This window comes from Hemiscyllium ocellatum, chromosome 44, assembly GCF_020745735.1.
Source record: "Hemiscyllium ocellatum isolate sHemOce1 chromosome 44, sHemOce1.pat.X.cur, whole genome shotgun sequence".
NCBI classification, from domain to species: Eukaryota; Metazoa; Chordata; class Chondrichthyes; order Orectolobiformes; family Hemiscylliidae; genus Hemiscyllium; species Hemiscyllium ocellatum.
This window is the reverse complement of record NC_083444.1, coordinates 13,436,021-13,455,915: the sequence shown is the minus strand read 5'-3', so window position 1 is coordinate 13,455,915 and position 19,895 is coordinate 13,436,021. Positions and strand designations below refer to the sequence as shown.

Genomic DNA, 19,895 nt, shown 5'->3' with positions numbered 1-19,895 from the left:
CCTCAGCACTGACCTTCTGACAGTGTGGCACTCCCTCAGCACTGCCTCTCTGACAGTGCGGCACTCCTTCAGCACTGACCCTCTGACAGTGCGGCACTACCTCAGTACTGACTCTCTGACTGGACGGCACTCCCACAGGACTGACCCTGTGACAGTGCGGCACTCCCTCATTACTGGCCCTCGGACAGTGCGGCACTCCCTCAGTACTGACCCTCTGACAGTGCAGCACTCCCCACAGCACTGGCTCTCTGACAATGCAGCACTCCCTCAGCACTGACCCTCCGACAGTGCAGCACACACGCAGCACTGACCCTCCGACAGTGCGGGACTCCCTCAGAACTGACCCTCTGACAGTGTGGGACTCCCTCAGCAGTGACCCTCTGACAGTGTGCACTCCCTCAGCACTGACTCTCTGACAGTGCAGCACTCCCTCAGCCCTGACTCTCTGACAGTGCAACACTCCTCCTCAGCACTGACTCTCTGACAGTGCGGCACTCCCCTATGCCCTGACCTTCTGACAGTGTAACACTCGCACAGCACTAACCCTCTGACAGTGCAGCACACCCCCAGTACTGACCCTCTGACAATGTCGCACTCCCTCAGTACTGACCCTCTGGCAGTGCGGCTCTCCCTCAGTACTGACCCTCTGACAGTTCATCACTCGTTCAGCATTGACCCTCCGATAGTTCAGCACTCCCTCAGAACTGACCCTCTGGCAGTGTGGCACTCCCTCAGCACTGACCCTATGACAGAGTGACACTCCCTCAGCACTGACCCTATGACAGAGTGACACTCCCTCAGCACTGACCCTCTGACAGAGTGACACTCCCTCAGCACTGACCCTATGACAGAGTGACACTCCCTCAGCAACCGACCCTATGACAGAGTGACACTCCCTCAGCACTGACCCTATGACAGAGTGACACTCCCTCAGCACTGACCCTCTGACAGAGTGACACTCCTCAGCACTGACCCTCTGACAGAGTGACACTCCCTCAGCACTGACCCTATGACAGAGTGACACTCCCTCAGCACTGACCCTCTGACAGAGTGACACTCCCTCAGCACTGACCCTCTGACAGAGTGACACTCCCTCAGCACTGACCCTATGACAGAGTGACACTCCCTCAGCACTGACCCTATGACAGAGTGACACTCCCTCAGCACTGACCCTATGACAGTGTGGCACTCTCCCTCAACAGTGACTCTCTGACAGTGCAGCACTCCCTCAGCACTGACCCTCTGACAGTGTACCACTCGCACAGCATTAACCCTCTGACTTTGCGGCACTCCCCACAGCACTGACCCTCTGACCATGCAGCACTCACTCAGCACTGCCCCTTCCGACAGTGCGGCACTGCCTCAGCACTGGCACTCCGAATATGCCACACTGCCTAAGCACTGACCCACCGACCATGCAGCACTCCCTCAGTACTGCCCTTCCGACAGTGCGGCACTGCCTCAGCACTGATCCTCTGACATGCAGCACACACTCAGCACTGACCCTCCGACGAAGCAGCACTCCCTCAGCACTGACCCTCCGACAGTGCGGCACTCCCTCAGCACTGACTCTCCGACAGTGCAGCACTCCCTCAGCACTGACCCTCTGACAGTGCGGCACTCCCTCAGCACTGACCCTCTGACAGTGTGGCACTCCCTCAGCACTGACCATCTGACAGTGTGGCACTCCCTCAGCAGTGACTCTCTGACAGTGCGGGACTCCCTCATCACTGACCTTCTGACCATGCAGCAATCCCTCAGCACTGCCCTTCCGACAGTGCGGCACTGCCTCAACACTGATACTCCGACAATGCAGCACTCCGTCAGCACTGACCTTCTGACAGTGCAGCACACACGCAGCACTGACCCTGCGACAGTGCAGCACTCCCTCAGCACTGACTCTCTGACAGTGCGGCACTCCTCAGCACTGACCTTCTGACAGTGTGGCACTCCTCAGCACTGCCTCTCTGACAGTGCGGCACTCCTTCAGCACTGACCCTCTGACAGTGCGGCACTACCTCAGTACTGACTCTCTGACTGGACGGCACTCCACAGGACTGACCCTGTGACAGTGCGGCACTCCCTCATTACTGGCCCTCGGACAGTGCGGCACTCCCTCAGTACTGACCCTCTGACAGTGCAGCACTCCCACAGCACTGGCTCTCTGACAATGCAGCACTCGCACTCCCTCAGCACTGACCCTCCGACAGTGCAGCACACACGCAGCACTGACCCTCCGACAGTGCGGGACTCCCTCAGAACTGACCCTCTGACAGTGTGGGACTCCCTCAGCAGTGACCCTCTGACAGTGTGCACTCCCTCAGCACTGACTCTCTGACAGTGCAGCACTCCCTCAGCCCTGACTCTCTGACAGTGCAACACTCCCTCAGCACTGACTCTCTGACAGTGCGGCACTCCCTATGCCCTGACCTTCTGACAGTGTAACACTCGCACAGCACTAACCCTCTGACAGTGCAGCACACCCCCAGTACTGACCCTCTGACAATGTCGCACTCCCTCAGTACTGACCCTCTGGCAGTGCGGCACTCCCTCAGTACTGACCCTCTGACAGTTCACACTCGTTCAGCATTGACCCTCCGATAGTTCAGCACTCCCTCAGAACTGACCCTCTGGCAGTGTGGCACTCCCTCAGCACTGACCCTATGACAGAGTGACACTCCCTCAGCACTGACCCTCTGACAGAGTGACACTCCCTCAGCACTGACCCTCTGACAGAGTGACACTCCCTCAGCACTGACCCTATGACAGAGTGACACTCCCTCAGCACTGACCCTATGACAGAGTGACACTCCCTCAGCACTGACCCTCTGACAGAGTGACACTCCTCAGCACTGACCCTATGACAGAGTGACACTCCCTCAGCACTGACCCTATGACAGAGTGACACTCCCTCAGCACTGACCCTCTGACAGAGTGACACTCCCTCAGCACTGACCCTATGACAGAGTGACACTCCCTCAGCACTGACCCTATGACAGAGTGACACTCCCTCAGCACTGACCCTCTGACAGAGTGACACTCCCTCAGCACTGACCCTATGACAGAGTGACACTCCCTCAGCACTGACCCTATGACAGAGTGACACTCCCTCAGCACTGACCCTCTGACAGAGTGACACTCCCTCAGCACTGACCCTATGACAGAGTGACACTCCCTCAGCACTGACCCTCTGACAGAGTGACACTCCCTCAGCACTGACCCTATGACAGAGTGACACTCCCTCAGCACTGACCCTATGACAGAGTGACACTCCCTCAGCACTGACCCTATGACAGAGTGACACTCCCTCAGCACTGACCCTATGACAGAGTGACACTCCCTCAGCACTGACCCTCTGACAGAGTGACACTCCCTCAGCACTGACCCTATGACAGAGTGACACTCCCTCAGCACTGACCCTATGACAGAGTGACACTCCCTCAGCACCGACCCTATGACAGAGTGACACTCCCTCAGCACTGACCCTATGACAGAGTGACACTCCCTCAGCACTGACCCTATGACAGAGTGACACTCCCTCAGCACTGACCTCTATGTCTCTGCCTCAGTCACTGTTACTGAATTTGGGAATTAAATAAATGACCTTCCGAGTGTGCGAGACCACTCCGCCAGCACTGACCCCCGACAGTGTGGTCCTCCCTCAGTATTGACACTCTGACAGTGCGGCACTCACTCAGCACTGACCCTCAGACTGCGCCACTCCCTCAGTTTTGACCCTCTGACAGTGTGCACTCCCTCAGCACTGACCGTCTGACAGTGCAGCACTCCCTCAGCACTGACCCTCCGACAGTGCAGCACTCCCTCAGCACTGACCCTCCGACAGTGCAGCACTCCCTCAGCACTGACCCTCCGACAGTGCAGCACTCCCTCAGCACTGACCCTCCGACAGTGCAGCACTCCCTCAGCACTGACCCTCCGACAGTGCAGCACTCCCTCAGCACTGACCCTCTGACAGAGTGACACTCCCTCAGCACTGACCCTATGACAGAGTGACACTCCCTCAGCACTGACCCTATGACAGAGTGACACTCCCTCAGCACTGACCCTATGACAGAGTGACACTCCCTCAGCACTGACCCTCTGACAGAGTGACACTCCCTCAGCACTGACCCTATGACAGAGTGACACTCCCTCAGCACTGACCCTCTGACAGAGTGACACTCCCTCAGCACTGACCCTATGACAGAGTGACACTCCCTCAGCACTGACCCTATGACAGAGTGACACTCCCTCAGCACTGACCCTATGACAGAGTGACACTCCCTCAGCACTGACCCTCTGACAGAGTGACACTCCCTCAGCACTGACCCTATGACAGAGTGACACTCCCTCAGCACCGACCCTATGACAGAGTGACACTCCCTCAGCACTGACCCTATGACAGAGTGACACTCCCTCAGCACTGACCCTATGACTGAGTGGCACTCCCTCAGCACTGACCCTCTGTGTCTCTGCCTCAGTCACTGTTACTGAATTTGGGAATTAAATAAATGACCTTCCGACTGTGCGAGACCACTCCGCCAGCACTGACCCCCCGACTGTGGTGCTCCCTCAGTATTGACCCTCTGAAAGTGCGGCACTCCCTCAGCACTGACCCTCCGACTGTGCGACACTCCCTCAGTATTGACCCTCTGACAGTGCGGCACTCCCTCAGCACTGGTTGTCTAGCACTGCACTGCTCTCTCCCCCCACTCTGCATTCGAGTCTCAGCCTGGATTTCTGCCCTACTCCAGGTCTGGAGTGGGGATTGAATTCATGAGCTTCTTTCTGAAGAAACTACAATGTCACCCACTGAGCTGCAATTGACTTTGTAAGTGAGGAGGGGAAGGACATGTCCCACACGTTGAAAGGGTTAAAGCTAAGGGCTCTAATGACTGGATAGTTTGCTGCCCTGTAATTCTATCTGGGTTCATTGAGTTAATATCTCTGTCATTTTCACAAAGACCAAAAGAGGATTACGCATGACCTTTGCTAATCTCACCCACGTCATTCCCAGTCCTCCCAAGCCAAAAGAGCCAATTGCAGTCAGGTGTCTGACAGCTACCCTCTCTGTAACGTTTCTGTCTGCAGTTAATTACATCTTGTTTCCATGAATCCTACTCCCCACCCTCCCTCCCTCCTGTCGGAAAGACGTTGTAAAACTTGAAAGGGTTCAGAAAAGATTTACAAGGATTTTGCCAGGGTTGGAGGGTTTGAGCTACAGGGAGAGGCTGAATAGGCTGGGGCTGTTTTGCCTGGAGCATTGGAGGCTGAGGGGTGACCTTATAGAGGTTTACAAAATCTTGAGGGGAATGGATAGAATAAACAGGCAGGGTCTTTTCCCTGGGGTGGGGGAGTCCAGAACTAAAAGGCGTAGATTTAAGGTCAGAGGGGAAAGATTTAAAAGGGGCCTAAGGGACAACTTTTTCACATAGAGAGTATGGAATGAGCTGTCAGAGGAAGTGGTGGAGGCTGGTACAATTGCAACATTTTAAAAGGCATCTGGATGGGTGTATGAATCGGAAGGATTTGGAGGGATATGGGCCAAATGCTGACAAATGGGACTATATTAAGTCAGGATATCTGGTCGATATGGACGAGTTGGACCGACGGGTCTGTTTTCATGCTGTACATCTCTATGACTCCATGACTCCAATATAACAGACATTGAATACTAGAAAAGCTACATGCATTTGACAACCAGGGAATTGTAACTCTTGAATGGAGTGTGTATTGGCTTCAAACTCAAGCAGGGCTTAAACAAAAGAAAAGGTTAAAGTACAGTGGTAGATTATTTTAAAAGGCTGCTTAAACTCTCGTTAGAACCTTTTCAAAATACAGAATCCTCTGGAGTCAGTTACATTAAAATAATCAGTTTATCACTTAGCCTTGATTAGATGGAAGCTGTTGTGTAAGGTGGCTAGGATCCGAAACGCTCGCTTTAGCATCACAAAATAAGCTCTGCGCATCAGGATGCAGTGGACTTTACCCGGGATGAACTGGAATTGTGTGTGTGTATTTCTTTTGAATCCAACGCATGTGCTCTAGAGTGTACAGAGTTCTTCTGTGATTGTTCTCAGTATTGACATTTAGGGTCAGCTTTGTCAGAAAGAATTTTAAAAAGGTGCATGAACAAAATGGTGGGAGGTTGCAGGGCTCTGGGACGCAGGGGGATGTGAGTCACCAAGAGGATGAATTACAGATGATGTAGAGGTTCTGGTGTTGGACCGGGGTGGACAACATCAAATGTCACATGACACCAGGTTATAGTCCAACAGGTTCACCTGGTGCAGGAGCAGCGCTCAGAAAGCCTGCGATTTCAAGTAAATCTGTTGGACTATAACCCGGTGTCGTGTGACTTCAAAATGAATTGCAGAGGGTGCGTTTGCAGATAGGCCAAGTTATCAGGGATGCTAGTAACATGTGATGTTATATTGAGAGGGGAATTGAATGCAAGAGTAGGGAGGTTAGACATCAGCTGTATAGGGCATAGATGAGACTACATCTGGAGTATTGTGTACTGTGTAACTACAGAAGCATGCCCATATGTTGGAAGCTGTTCAGAGAAGGTTTGCTAGATTCATCCCTGGAATGATCAGATTGCCTTAGAAAGGCTTGACTGGCTGGATCTGCATCCTGGAGTTCAGAAGAATCAGAGGTGAACTAAATTGACACATACAATTGATCCTGAGGGAACTTTCCCAGGTGGATGTCGAAAGAATGTTTTGTCTTGTGGGAAATCTGAAACTCAGGTCACAGTTTGAAAATAATATCCTCCCAGATGCAAAATCCTTCAATGTTTTAAAGGTAGAATTTGACAGGTTCCTGATGCCCGTGGCAGGAATGTAACGTAGACATTAACATCAGGTCAGCCATGATTGCACAGCAGAACAGGTTTGAAGGAGCGAGCAGCCTACACTGACACACGTTTGTACATAACAACATCTGGCTGCGGAGTAATGTGCACTTAACATTAGGTTGAGCCTGAAAGTCTCATAAGCGACTTACATATTACTCAGGCGTAACATGGCGAACTGCTAAACATGTACTTTTATTCACTGTTTCTGTCAGATTTGAGTTGAACCTCTGCTGAAGAATTCATGTGGCCTCCTTCTCACAGACGGTATCATTACCTTACGCTGCCCTCGATATCCCAGGCGGTCGGAACAGAAATGAACAAGATACTGAAAGTGCAGGCGTACACCTCACCAATAACAAGATATGAATAGACTGGTCTTGTGGGGAATGCTTTCAGACCTACACTGAACAGTGTTCAACAGGAAACATTGTGGGCCTACCTGAAGGCAGCTGACCACCACCTTCTCAAGGGCTACACAGGACAGACAATAAATATTGGCCCAGCCAGCGACACCTCCCATGTCCCATGAATGCATTTTTTACAAAAAGCCCTTTGAGGAGAGAGAGAAAGAGGCAGCAAATCAACTCACCAGTCAAACATTTGTAACTGAATGGAATCAGATTACAACACAGCGCAGTGAATGACCAGACAGTCATAGAGATGTACAGCACAAAACAGACCCTTCGGTCCATTTCATCCATGCTGACCAGATATCCCAAATTAATCCCGTTCCATTTGCCAGTATTTGGCCCATATTCCTCTGAACCCTTCCTGTTCATAAACCCATCCAGATGCTTTTTAAATGCTGTTATTATACCAGCCTCCACCACTTCCTCTGGCAGTTCATTCCATACACGTACCACCCTCTGTGTGAAAAATTGTCCCTTTGGTCCCACTTAAATCTTGCCCCTCTCACCTTAAACTTGTGTCCTGTAATTTTGGAATGGGGAAAAAGACCTTGTCTTTTCACTCTATCCATGCCCTTCATGATTTTATAAACCTCTACAAGGTCACCTCTCAGCGCCTGACACGCCAGGAAAGATAGCCCCGCCTCATTCAGCCTCTCCCTGGAACTTGAATGCAGTTGTGTGCCAGCTGAGTGAGATGGGTGAGATGCCACATGGGCACAGTCCATGGAGTGTCAGCTGGGTGAGCTGCATAGGATGGCAGGTGAGGTCAGCAGGGTGCCCAGGTGGCAGATGCTGGTAGGGTGCCACATGGGTGAGGTCACTCAGGTAACAGGTTGCCAATGTGGGTGGGCTGCCAGAGATGAGCTCCCCTCCACTCTCAACATTCCACAGACACCGTTCCCTCTACGACCCCCTGATCCACCGCTCCATCACTCTTCACACTTCCTGACTGCCTCCAACTGCACCCCTCTTCCACCTTCGCATTTACAGAAATTGCAGCACTCATCCATTTGACTCCTCCCTCCTCCTGTTCAAGACCCCACACCCATCCATCAGGTGATGTATCATTTTACCAGTGCTTCTTTCAATCTCGTCTGCTGTATTTACAGCTCACAATCCACTCTCATTTATAATGCAGAGACCAAACTCAGGCTTGGTGACTGGTTTTAGGAACGAGGAGAAAGTGAGGACTGCAGATTCTCGAGAGTCGAAAAATGCAGCACTGGAAAAGCACAGCAGGTCAGGCAGCATCCGAGGAGCAGGAGGGTCAACGTTTCGGGCATAAGCCTTTTATCAGGAATGTGGAGGGGAGGGGATTGAGAGATAAATGGGGGCAGGGAGGAGGTGAGGGTGAGCTAGCTAGGAAGACGATAGGTAGATGCAGTTGGGGGGTGACGGTGATTGGTCAGAAGGGAAGGTGGAGTAGATAGGTGGGAAGGAAGATGGACAGGTAGGACTGATCAAGAGGGCGGTGCTAAGTTGGCGGGTTGGATCTGGGATGAGGTGGGGGGAGGAGAGATTAGGAAACTGACGAAATCGACATTGATGCCATATGGCTGGAGGATCCCAAGGCAGAAGATGAGGTGTTCTTCCTCCAGTTGGTGGGTAGGTGAAGGAGGCCCGGGACTTGCATGCCCTCGGGGGAGTGGGAGGGGGAGTAGAAGTGGTTGGCGGTGGGATTGTTTGGTGCGGGTAATCCTTGAACCCATTCTGCGTGCTGTCGCTCTGTTTCTCCGATGGTTTAGGGACACCCTGTTCTGTCTGTGAAGGGGGAACTCTGAATGTCTATCCATTTAAGACGGGAATCTAGATGAATTCCTTCCCTCAGAGAGTTGTGGATCCATGGAATACCTTACCACTGAGGGTGTCGAGGCTGGCTCCTTCAGGATATTCAATTCTGAAACAGACAGATATTTCCTTGATAGGCCTATAGGGAAAAGGCAGGAAAGTGGAGTTGAGGATGACGAGATTGGCCCAGACCCCATTGAATCACAGAGCAGATTCGATGGGCTGAACAGCCTCCTTCTCTCTGACATCGTCAGGCTTTGGCAGACTGCCAAAGGTGGACATGAACTGTTGACTCTGTTTCTCTCTACAGGTGCTGTCAGACCTACTGAGTTTCTCCAGTGCTTTCTGGTTTTCCTGACTGCCTCCAACTGCACCCCTCTTCCACCTTCACACTTATAGAAGGAGGTATAGGGTGATCAAAAGCTTGTTGTCAGGATATGTTGAAGGAGCCTCTAAGTAGAAGAGAGAGAGAGAGAGATAGAATTAGAGAGAGAGAGGCAGACAGACCAAGAGAGAGAGAGAGACAAAGTAGAGGGGTTTCTGGAAAGAATTCCAGATTTTGGGAGCCATGCAGTTGAAGACATGGCTACTCATAGTAGACCAATGGGAATTGAAGGACAAGCTCAATGATCCAGAATTCAAGGACGATAGAGATTACGGAGGGGTCATGGAACTGGAGGAGGTCACAGAGGTAGGGGACTGGAGGGAATGCAAAGGGAATTTGAAAGTAAAGATGAACATTTTAGCATCAAGCCAACTCTTGGCTGGGAGCCAGTGTAGGTCAGTGAGTCCAGGGGGAGGGATGATAAAGGAATGGGATTGGATGCAAAGTAGGAATGCGGGCAACGGGTTTCTGGATGACCTCGACTTTTCGGAGAATAGAATCTGGAATGCCGGCCAGGAGTGTACTGGATCAGTAGATAATAAAGATCCCACCCTGTACCACATGAGGAAGTCTGTCAGGCGCCTTCCTTTTGTGGAAGAGCTTTTTTTGGGTGACTCTGGGTCACTGAGTGCAGCTCACATTCGACCTGAGTTGGAGTGAGGTTTGCCAGAATATTTCTGACAGGTGCTCTGGCAGGACATATTGATGAGTGACTGATCATCGCTGCCAATCTCCCATTACCCATGCTGTAAATAAACAGTGCTGGACAACACATGGATGCCCGCTGGAAGGAGAGAAAACCCTCTTTCTTCCAATTATCTCCCCACGCTTCCTGAAGACCAAATGGATTCTGACCTTTAGCGGCCTTCCACACCCAGATGCAACATTGATGGGATCTTCTTTGATCTTTGATGCCAACTTTATTCTTCCATGGACTGTGGCCATCTGACCCCAGAACCTGCACTCTGTTGAGATCTGATGTCATCAGCCAGCAACTCAAAGATGACTCAATGATAAAGACATTTCAACACTCCCTCCCACTCTGCCAAGGACATGCAGATCCTGGGCCTCCTCCCTCACCACCTGACACCTGGAGGAAGAACGCCTCATCTTCTGCCTCAGGACACTTCAACCCCAGGGTATCAATGTGGACTTCACCAGTTTCCTCATTTGCCCTCCCTCCACCTTTCCCCAGTTCCGACCTTCCAGCTCAGCACCGTCCTCATGACCTATCCTACCTGGCAATCCTCCTTCCCACCTGTCTAGTCCACCCTCCCCTCCGACCTATCCCCCCTCCTCCTTCCACCTATTGCACTCTCAGCTACTTTCTCCCCAGCCCCACCCCCCTCCCATTTATCTCTCCACCCCCGAGGCTCCCAACCTCATTCCTGATGAAGGGCTTTTGCCCGCAACGTCAATTTTCCTGCTCCTTGGATGCTGCCTGACTTGCTGTGTTTTTCCAGCCTCACTCTCTAATCTTGACTCTAAATTCCAGCATCTGCAGTGCTCACTTCTGCCTCAATGATAAAGAGGGCCAGTACGAGGGATTCCCTTTAATATGGGGAGACAGGAGAAACTGGGATTATTCTTAACAGAGCAGTACGCTAAGGAGGAGAATCAGGAGAGATGTTTTGTGTTTTGCTTTTTGTGGGCTCTGTGTGTGTGGTCTAGTGGGTTTGAGGTTAGTCAGTGTCCGAACTGATACCTTACAGAGTGGGCAAAGTGGGGGGTTCTTGCTTCTCTGTGACCATTTCCAGGTTAAAAGACCAAGTACATGACAAGGATGGGTATTGGGAGGGCTTAGCTTTATATTTGTCTCCGATAAGGTCATGTCAAGCCCTCATGACATTAATCCCAGTAAGTAGAGATGACTCACTCAATTATCAACTGTTTCAAATTCTTAGGGACATTTGCAACATTTCGCAAACCCCTCCCTGCCCCCCAAAAAAGCATTTTGTTTCACTGGTAACCATTGTTCTGACACATTTGTTGACATAATTACATTTACAAATTCAGATGGCTCCCTGTTCTTCCTCAATATCTTCCCTTTGGACTTGGAAGAATGGTGTTCCATTGTGTAGAAGGTGGTTGACTTGGACTTTGTCCCTGACGGCCTGAGGTTCTCTCCAGAACTGGAAGACTTCTAATCTCTTGTGTTTCCTTTCTGGGGAATTTCCTCCCTGCCGGAGATGTCACTTATTTATTTCCACCCTCTTGAGTCTCTGTGCATTTCTCGTCTAATCTTCCTTGAGTCTTCCCTGGAGGGGTCGACTTTGCACTGTCAACTTGTGTCAATGAAATTTGTCCTTGATCTTTCCAACAGGCCAATGCTGAAGTCGGTAGGAACTTTCATTTCAACTTGTTGACTCTGTTTGGATTTCTCGTTCCTCCTCAGCCACTAAGTTATTGGTGAAACCATCTCATTCAGTTGTGACCTGAAGCCTGCTTCTTGCTTAGTGTGATATTCATTCTGGTTATGGAGGTCAGATCTTGCGTCCCTTCCTAGTCCAATGTGTAACTTGGATTTGTCATAACTGGACTTGAAACGACATTGAGACAGTGGCAGATGGAGATTAATTTAGAGAAATGGGAGGTGCTGCATTTTGGAAAGGCAAATCAGGGCAGGACTTTGACACTTAATGGGAAGGAGAAAGTGAGGACTGCAAATGCTGGAAATTAGAGACAAGAGCACAGTGCTGGAAAAGCACAGCAGGTCAGGCAGCATCCGTGGAGCAGGAGAATCAACGTTTCGGGCAAAGGCCCTTCATCAGGAATGGGCTTTTGTCCAAAACGTTGATTCTCCTGCTCCTTGGATGCTGCCTGACTTGATGTGCTTTTCCAGCAACACCCTCTCAACTTAATGGTAAGGTTCTGGGGAGTGTTGCTGAACAAAGACTCCTTGGAGTGCAGGCTCATAGCTCCTTGAAAGTGAAGTGGGAAGTAAATAGGATTTGGTATGCTTTCCTTTATTGATTAGTGCATTGAGTATAGGAGTTGGGAGGTCACGTTGCGGTCATACAGGACATCAGTTAGGCTACTTTTGGAATGTTGTTTGCAATTCTGGTCAACCTGTTACAGGGAGGATGTTGAGACAATTGAAAGCAATCAGAAAACATTGACAAGGATGTTGGAGGGTTTGAGCTGTTGGGAGAGGCTGAATAGGCTGGGGCTGTTTTCTCTGAAGTGTTGGAGGCTGAGGGGTGACCTAATAGAGGTTTATAAAATAATGGGAGGCCATGGAGAGTTGTAGACAGAGACAATAAAAAAAAACTGCAGATGCAGAGTTGTGGGGTCGAGTTCTTGTGTATATTTAAGGCTAAGAAATATTTATGATCGGTAGGGGGATCAAAGGTGATGATGAGAGGGCAGATAAGAAGTGTCACACCAACCATGACCATACTGAATGCTGAGGCTTGAGGGGCCAAGCAGCCTACTCCTGCTATTATTTTGTATGGACTTATAATTCCTTTAGAGATAGCCTTGTGACTGCATGACTTGAGAATCAGAACACTTCACAGACAAGAGAGTTCCCAGCGAGTGTTGTAGTGGGGAAAAAAGGCGACAGGTCATTTCATCAACAGGTTAGGCAGTGGAAGGGGAGAAGTCAAAAAGTGCTCCTGAAGAATGATTGAGACACGGCTACAATTGGTTCTGACTCAATCCTGATTCTGAGGCAGTGATCAAAATTGAACAATCCTGCTCCCTGGTGACTGACAAACGCAACTGCATGCATGGAGCTGAAATCATTGCACAGGCAAAGCCGACAGGAACTGTGACACACTGCCAAGTTCAACACAGAGTTCGGGAGATGGGAGATGAAGTTATAAGAGATAAACTTTCAGCAGCTTTCAGGAACCACAATGAAATGTGAAACAGTCTTTTGAGAAAGTCAGAAAACTATGACAATGAAGGAAAATGGCGCGGGGCAGCTCTTGAACAATACGGAAAGATTTAAAAGATCAGTTTTATTTAAAAGCTTTGAGTTGACTAACAGTTCACGACTGCACCAAAGACGATGGCAGGATAGAGTCAAACGCAGATGAGGACTTGGTCTCATTGTAGATAAAATCAGGCAAAATATGAGGCAGTTCCCAAGCAGTTCAGCATTCCATTGCAAGACCAGAACAAACACAACGACAAGCCGAAAGAGACAGCATAAGGCATGTTTTTAAAACCGCTGAAGTGCAGAAGTAAGACAAAGATGGACTGTACCATTAAATGAGGACCACAGGGCTAGTTTGTAAGCTCCACCAGTGCTTGCGGTCTGCACATTTGATTTGGAAGGAAAAACTCTTTGAGTTATGAAAGGGAAGTGACAACAAAGCAGGGGCTCCATGCCGGAACAGTGATGGATTGACATCAAATCACAGAGGAAGCTCCTTGCTAGCAGAGCAGAAGATCAGATTTGAGCGACCTGACTATTTGACAAGTTCCAGGGTCAGGAGTGAAGTGGGCAAACAATCACTTTGCAAATGTTCATCAGTCATTGTAAGTGCGACCTGCCTGTGCCTTGCGCTCACTGCTTTCACACAAGCCTGAGTGGTGGACGTGGTTTCTTCAAAGGACTCAGCAACAAGAAAGAAACTGCCGGCCCTTGTTTAAATTGGGACGTGCGAGTGAAATCTGCCTACGGGCCAATTGTAAGAGCCGCCCTTTTCGCACCTTTGAGTCAGATCTCGTCACATTTCTGCCAGAACGGCGAGCGCAGAATGATCCCGATGCCGAGGTGGAGTCTTAAGCTCGTCACTGGTGCCTGCTTTTGCTCTCTCCTGAACCACGGATGTGTTTTCTTCGAAGGACACAGCATTGAGAGACAAGCTGCCGTCAAGCGGTGTTGTTTTTGGAGCTCCTCTCTGCGTTCCCCAGACAGCTGGTGAAAAGGTGACAGCAATTGGAACGAGGCGCATGCTGGAGAGGTGCTCTTTTCTTGAATTTGATTCAACGATTCACACTTTCCCAAACAATTCACAGTAACAGCTGGACATAGAGAAACAGCAATTTTACGAGGGAGAGGAGCAGCAAAGCCAGGCCCCAAGCCTTACCATTCAACCAGTTTTCAGGGAAATCAGGAACCTCAAATCCCAGTTTCAATCACTACAAAACGGTAACAACGACATTTGCACACACAAGACAGTCCAGCGACATAAAAAACAGTGCATACAATACAGACTCCCGGAGAGCCAGGGACACGTGCTCTTGAACACGATCCGTCTGAGATCTCACTTTGCTTAAAAGCATTGCTCAGCGCAGCGCCGTCACAGCCATGGCCGCCGATCAGGGAGACAAACAGCAGCGGCGCTGTTCGAATAGGCAGCTGTAGTGCAGATGCGCGACTTGTCCGACAGCTGTACTGAGCAGGAAGGTAAACTGTGAGGTGCGAAAGCGGAAGCCAAAGTGAAATGCCGGAAAGGCGATTGTCCAGCAGCTTGAAAGTTTGCCAGTGAGAGAGATTAGCGAGCAGTAGCCCGGCTCAGAGTTGCTCATGGCCAACAGCAGCCCCGCTCCCGCTGAGAAACTAGGTTTCGTGGACAGGTTGGCAGATCTGGCACGGCCCGAGCTGCTTCCGAAAACTTCGGCAAAGTGGATTTCGGAGGCGCGGGCCACCGGCCTTACAGGGCAGCAGGCCGTGACAGCGTGGTTGCACTTGAGCAAGACCGAGTGCACGAGCTGCTGGATCAGCAGATCCACAGTTGCCGTCGTGATCCTTGTCGTTGCTGTTTCCACGCTTGACGAAGGAGGCAAACATCCTTGAGCAGTGATTCGGCGGCACTGCCATCTAGGGGTTCCATGGTGTAATGGTGAGCACTCTGGACTCTGAATCCAGCGATCCGAGTTCAAATCTCGGTGGAGCCTTTTCGCTGGCAGCGTGAGCGATCGTCTTTGACAAAACTGCCGGTTTCGCAAATTCTTGCACCCATGATGGATGTGGGCTGGTTTGCGACACTCCCCGGCGTCAAGCGCGCGAGCTACTTTTGCTCTACCCTGTACCACCCAAGTATTCCCTGCCACGGGCGCAGCAGCAAGAGACCAGATTCTGAGAGCGTTGCTGCAAGTGTGAATGCAGGACAGCTCAGGCCTGGCCTAAAGCAGGCCGCCCTGCTGGTTCCGTGGTGTAACGGTTAGCACTCTGGACTTTGAATCCAGCGATCCGAGTCCGAATCTCGGCGGAACCTCGACTCGTTTCGTCCCGTCCCTTGTTTAAATTGGGACGTGCGAGTGAAATCTGCCTACGGGCCAATTGTAAGAGCCGCCCTTTTCGCACCTTTGAGTCAGATCTCGTCACATTTCTGCCAGAACGGCGAGCGCAGAATGATCCCGATGCCGAGGTGGAGTCTTAAGCTCGTCACTGGTGCCTGCTTTTGCTCTCTCCTGAACCACGGATGTGTTTTCTTCGAAGGACACAGCATTGAGAGACAAGCTGCCGTCAAGCGGTGTTGTTTTTGGAGCTCCTCTCTGCGTTCCCCAGACAGCTGGTGAAAAGGTGACAGCAATTGGAACGAGGCGCATGCTGGAGAGGTGCTCTTTTCTTGAATTTGATTCAACGATTCACACTTTCCCAAACAATTCACAGTAACAGCTGGACATAGAGAAACAGCAATTTTACGAGGGAGAGGAGCAGCAAAGCCAGGCCCCAAGCCTTACCATTCAACCAGTTTTCAGGGAAATCAGGAACCTCAAATCCCAGTTTCAATCACTACAAAACGGTAACAACGACATTTGCACACACAAGACAGTCCAGCGACATAAAAAACAGTGCATACAATACAGACTCCCGGAGAGCCAGGGACACGTGCTCTTGAACACGATCCGTCTGAGATCTCACTTTGCTTAAAAGCATTGCTCAGCGCAGCGCCGTCACAGCCATGGCCGCCGATCAGGGAGACAAACAGCAGCGGCGCTGTTCGAATAGGCAGCTGTAGTGCAGATGCGCGACTTGTCCGACAGCTGTACTGAGCAGGAAGGTAAACTGTGAGGTGCGAAAGCGGAAGCCAAAGTGAAATGCCGGAAAGGCGATTGTCCAGCAGCTTGAAAGTTTGCCAGTGAGAGAGATTAGCGAGCAGTAGCCCGGCTCAGAGTTGCTCATGGCCAACAGCAGCCCCGCTCCCGCTGAGAAACTAGGTTTCGTGGACAGGTTGGCAGATCTGGCACGGCCCGAGCTGCTTCCGAAAACTTCGGCAAAGTGGATTTCGGAGGCGCGGGCCACCGGCCTTACAGGGCAGCAGGCCGTGACAGCGTGGTTGCACTTGAGCAAGACCGAGTGCACGAGCTGCTGGATCAGCAGATCCACAGTTGCCGTCGTGATCCTTGTCGTTGCTGTTTCCACGCTTGACGAAGGAGGCAAACATCCTTGAGCAGTGATTCGGCGGCGCTGCCATCTAGGGGTTCCATGGTGTAATGGTGAGCACTCTGGACTCTGAATCCAGCGATCCGAGTTCAAATCTCGGTGGAGCCTTTTCGCTGGCAGCGTGAGCGATCGTCTTTGACAAAACTGCCGGTTTCGCAAATTCTTGCACCCATGATGGATGTGGGCTGGTTTGCGACACTCCCCGGCGTCAAGCGCGCGAGCTACTTTTGCTCTACCCTGTACCACCCAAGTATTCCCTGCCACGGGCGCAGCAGCAAGAGACCAGATTCTGAGAGCGTTGCTGCAAGTGTGAATGCAGGACAGCTCAGGCCTGGCCTAAAGCAGGCCGCCCTGCTGGTTCCGTGGTGTAACGGTTAGCACTCTGGACTTTGAATCCAGCGATCCGAGTTCGAATCTCGGCGGAACCTCGACTCGTTTCGTCCCGTCCCTTGTTTAAATTGGGACGTGCGAGTGAAATCTGCCTACGGGCCAATTGTAAGAGCCGCCCTTTTCGCACCTTTGAGTCAGATCTCGTCACATTTCTGCCAGAACGGCGAGCGCAGAATGATCCCGATGCCGAGGTGGAGTCTTAAGCTCGTCACTGGTGCCTGCTTTTGCTCTCTCCTGAACCACGGATGTGTTTTCTTCGAAGGACACAGCATTGAGAGACAAGCTGCCGTCAAGCGGTGTTGTTTTTGGAGCTCCTCTCTGCGTTCCCCAGACAGCTGGTGAAAAGGTGACAGCAATTGGAACGAGGCGCATGCTGGAGAGGTGCTCTTTTCTTGAATTTGATTCAACGATTCACACTTTCCCAAACAATTCACAGTAACAGCTGGACATAGAGAAACAGCAATTTTACGAGGGAGAGGAGCAGCAAAGCCAGGCCCCAAGCCTTACCATTCAACCAGTTTTCAGGGAAATCAGGAACCTCAAATCCCAGTTTCAATCACTACAAAACGGTAACAACGACATTTGCACACACAAGACAGTCCAGCGACATAAAAAACAGTGCATACAATACAGACTCCCGGAGAGCCAGGGACACGTGCTCTTGAACACGATCCGTCTGAGATCTCACTTTGCTTAAAAGCATTGCTCAGCGCAGCGCCGTCACAGCCATGGCCGCCGATCAGGGAGACAAACAGCAGCGGCGCTGTTCGACTAGGCAGCTGTAGTGCAGATGCGCGACTTGTCCGACAGCTGTACTGAGCAGGAAGGTAAACTGTGAGGTGCGAAAGCGGAAGCCAAAGTGAAATGCCGGAAAGGCGATTGTCCAGCAGCTTGAAAGTTTGCCAGTGAGAGAGATTAGCGAGCAGTAGCCCGGCTCAGAGTTGCTCATGGCCAACAGCAGCCCCGCTCCCGCTGAGAAACTAGGTTTCGTGGACAGGTTGGCAGATCTGGCACGGCCCGAGCTGCTTCCGAAAACTTCGGCAAAGTGGATTTCGGAGGCGCGGGCCACCGGCCTTACAGGGCAGCAGGCCGTGACAGCGTGGTTGCACTTGAGCAAGACCGAGTGCACGAGCTGCTGGATCAGCAGATCCACAGTTGCCGTCGTGATCCTTGTCGTTGCTGTTTCCACGCTTGACGAAGGAGGCAAACATCCTTGAGCAGTGATTCGGCGGCGCTGCCATCTAGGGGTTCCATGGTGTAATGGTGAGCACTCTGGACTCTGAATCCAGCGATCCGAGTTCAAATCTCGGTGGAGCCTTTTCGCTGGCAGCGTGAGCGATCGTCTTTGACAAAACTGCCGGTTTCGCAAATTCTTGCACCCATGATGGATGTGGGCTGGTTTGCGACACTCCCCGGCGTCAAGCGCGCGAGCTACTTTTGCTCTACCCTGTACCACCCAAGTATTCCCTGCCACGGGCGCAGCAGCAAGAGACCAGATTCTGAGAGCGTTGCTGCAAGTGTGAATGCAGGACAGCTCAGGCCTGGCCTAAAGCAGGCCGCCCTGCTGGTTCCGTGGTGTAACGGTTAGCACTCTGGACTTTGAATCCAGCGATCCGAGTTCGAATCTCGGCGGAACCTCGACTCGTTTCGTCCCGTCCCTTGTTTAAATTGGGACGTGCGAGTGAAATCTGCCTACGGGCCAATTGTAAGAGCCGCCCTTTTCGCACCTTTGAGTCAGATCTCGTCACATTTCTGCCAGAACGGCGAGCGCAGAATGATCCCGATGCCGAGGTGGAGTCTTAAGCTCGTCACTGGTGCCTGCTTTTGCTCTCTCCTGAACCACGGATGTGTTTTCTTCGAAGGACACAGCATTGAGAGACAAGCTGCCGTCAAGCGGTGTTGTTTTTGGAGCTCCTCTCTGCGTTCCCCAGACAGCTGGTGAAAAGGTGACAGCAATTGGAACGAGGCGCATGCTGGAGAGGTGCTCTTTTCTTGAATTTGATTCAACGATTCACACTTTCCCAAACAATTCACAGTAACAGCTGGACATAGAGAAACAGCAATTTTACGAGGGAGAGGAGCAGCAAAGCCAGGCCCCAAGCCTTACCATTCAACCAGTTTTCAGGGAAATCAGGAACCTCAAATCCCAGTTTCAATCACTACAAAACGGTAACAACGACATTTGCACACACAAGACAGTCCAGCGACATAAAAAACAGTGCATACAATACAGACTCCCGGAGAGCCAGGGACACGTGCTCTTGAACACGATCCGTCTGAGATCTCACTTTGCTTAAAAGCATTGCTCAGCGCAGCGCCGTCACAGCCATGGCCGCCGATCAGGGAGACAAACAGCAGCGGCGCTGTTCGACTAGGCAGCTGTAGTGCAGATGCGCGACTTGTCCGACAGCTGTACTGAGCAGGAAGGTAAACTGTGAGGTGCGAAAGCGGAAGCCAAAGTGAAATGCCGGAAAGGCGATTGTCCAGCAGCTTGAAAGTTTGCCAGTGAGAGAGATTAGCGAGCAGTAGCCCGGCTCAGAGTTGCTCATGGCCAACAGCAGCCCCGCTCCCGCTGAGAAACTAGGTTTCGTGGACAGGTTGGCAGATCTGGCACGGCCCGAGCTGCTTCCGAAAACTTCGGCAAAGTGGATTTCGGAGGCGCGGGCCACCGGCCTTACAGGGCAGCAGGCCGTGACAGCGTGGTTGCACTTGAGCAAG

General features: G+C 51.4%; 6 non-coding genes across 6 annotated transcripts; all 6 read left to right on the top strand.

Annotated features, from left to right (window-relative positions):
• Positions 1-15,223: 15,223 nt before the first annotated feature.
• Positions 15,224-15,295, top strand: trnaq-cug (transfer RNA glutamine (anticodon CUG)). Its single transcript has one exon. It is a non-coding gene; the product is annotated as a tRNA-Gln (tRNA).
• A 248-nt stretch (positions 15,296-15,543) lies between these two features.
• Positions 15,544-15,615, top strand: trnaq-uug (transfer RNA glutamine (anticodon UUG)). The gene has a single exon. It is a non-coding gene; the product is annotated as a tRNA-Gln (tRNA).
• A 1,208-nt stretch (positions 15,616-16,823) lies between these two features.
• trnaq-cug (transfer RNA glutamine (anticodon CUG)) lies at positions 16,824-16,895 on the top strand. Its single transcript has one exon. It is a non-coding gene; the product is annotated as a tRNA-Gln (tRNA).
• A 248-nt stretch (positions 16,896-17,143) lies between these two features.
• Positions 17,144-17,215, top strand: trnaq-uug (transfer RNA glutamine (anticodon UUG)). The gene has a single exon. It is a non-coding gene; the product is annotated as a tRNA-Gln (tRNA).
• A 1,208-nt stretch (positions 17,216-18,423) lies between these two features.
• Positions 18,424-18,495, top strand: trnaq-cug (transfer RNA glutamine (anticodon CUG)). Its single transcript has one exon. It is a non-coding gene; the product is annotated as a tRNA-Gln (tRNA).
• A 248-nt stretch (positions 18,496-18,743) lies between these two features.
• trnaq-uug (transfer RNA glutamine (anticodon UUG)) lies at positions 18,744-18,815 on the top strand. The gene has a single exon. It is a non-coding gene; the product is annotated as a tRNA-Gln (tRNA).
• The last annotated feature ends 1,080 nt before the right edge of the window (positions 18,816-19,895 follow it).